This window comes from Tupaia chinensis, unplaced genomic scaffold, assembly GCF_000334495.1.
Source record: "Tupaia chinensis unplaced genomic scaffold, TupChi_1.0 Scaffold146187_1, whole genome shotgun sequence".
Taxonomy (NCBI): Eukaryota; Metazoa; Chordata; class Mammalia; order Scandentia; family Tupaiidae; genus Tupaia; species Tupaia belangeri.
In genome coordinates, this window is record NW_006206042.1 from 411,842 (window position 1) to 413,539 (window position 1,698).

Here is a 1,698-nt window from a genome sequence, read left to right on the forward strand (position 1 = left end):
CGGCTGGCCAGGAGGGCCTTTTAAAAGGCTCTCCAAGTTTATTTCCTTTTGTTCTCATCCAGGGGAATCTGATAACTCCTGCAAGAGTTATTAAACCTGTAACCTTGAAAGTAGAGCCACAATTTTTAACTCTTAGAAACCTTAGCCTTTGGCACTTACCAGCAGCTTATGCACATGTAGCTTACAAACAAACAAGCAAACAAAAAGCTGTTTAACAAGTTTTCCTAGTACAGAACAAAATAATCTTATTAATAGACCCAACCAGTATCTTTCATTCCAGTAAAATTTAAAGGCCAACAGTTGAATAGTTAAAACTTCATGTTAATCAAAGCATTTTAACTTAATTAAAGATGACTTAGACATTTTATGAACCCTTTTCATTTCAATTAAACACAACTTTAAGATCTCAAGTCTTTGGGGCAGCAGGTGGTGTAATGGTTACGTCACTGGACACCCACATGGCTGACCACAGTTCTAGACCTAGAGGTTTAAAACTCATGCTGAGTGCATGTGTCCCAGCACCAAAATCCTGAGAGGAGGATAAAGGAGAAGGGATCGTGGCATGGCCAATCCCTTGGGGGGGGGGATTTTTTCACTGTCTCTTTTTTGTCTTCCTGGTGAGCACACACACCCTATAGCAAAAACTCTTAAAAGAAAATCCCAAATTACCTGAAAACTTACTTGTAAATACCCCATTTACAATTATTTAAATTTCCTTTAACTCAAAGATAATATTTCCTGATCACTAAAACCCTAGACAAAATATATGTTGGAAACTATGAAGATCTTCACTTATTAAATCTTTTTCTTTTATCATATTTGAAGCCAGCTTATTTGTCAAAGATTAAGTCATGTAAACTTGAAAAGCATTTAAATTAATTTGTATAAGCACCGTTATTTATAAGTCAAATTGTATGGGATTCCTTAAGGCCTTTTATTACATAGTCATAGTACATGTATGCATACATACAAACAAAAGCTCTCATAATCTTTTGGAAAGATTTTTATACTTTTTGTTTTGTTTCCTCTTAATGAAGTTTTAGAAGTTAACCCTTAGATATTTACTTCTTACCTGAGGCTTTGTTAGAAAGAAAAACAGAGTTTCTAAATGACCTTGAATACTTTCAGCAAGTAGAGTGGATCTGCAGAGCTGAGAGAGAAATCTCCACATTTTAACCCCATAATTGCAGGTCTTTAATTGTTCTTACTTAGTGTCTTCTCAAGAGCCAAAGAAACATGTTGAAACTTGGCTATGTATTTAACAAAATTGTTATAGAAACAGCAGCTCAAGTCAGTTTTAATCTGTTTAAGCTCAGTAAGAGAAAAAGGCCTTGTGAACTTGCATAGGACTAAATTTTTTTCTAGACTCAATTGAAGAACTAACTATACAGGGAGTCATCTCTAGGGCCCCTGGATAAACACAGAATCACATACAGAGGAGAACTAGGTGGAGCAGTTTCTGAAAAGCTAGCAGGCTGGCAGAAGAAGCCACGGGCCTTCAGAACAAGGTTCCACATGGCTACTGTGAACTAGATTTTTAAGGGAATGAAGATGTTCTACTAATAATTCAGCCTCCAACAAACGAGCTAGTGGTAGGGAGCCCCCCATCTGCACCGCCAGCCTTCTCTCTCTGTCTCTCAGTTCCTGTCTCTCCCTGCTTCTGTATTCCCTTTTTTTTTTTTTGGTAATTTTTTCTTT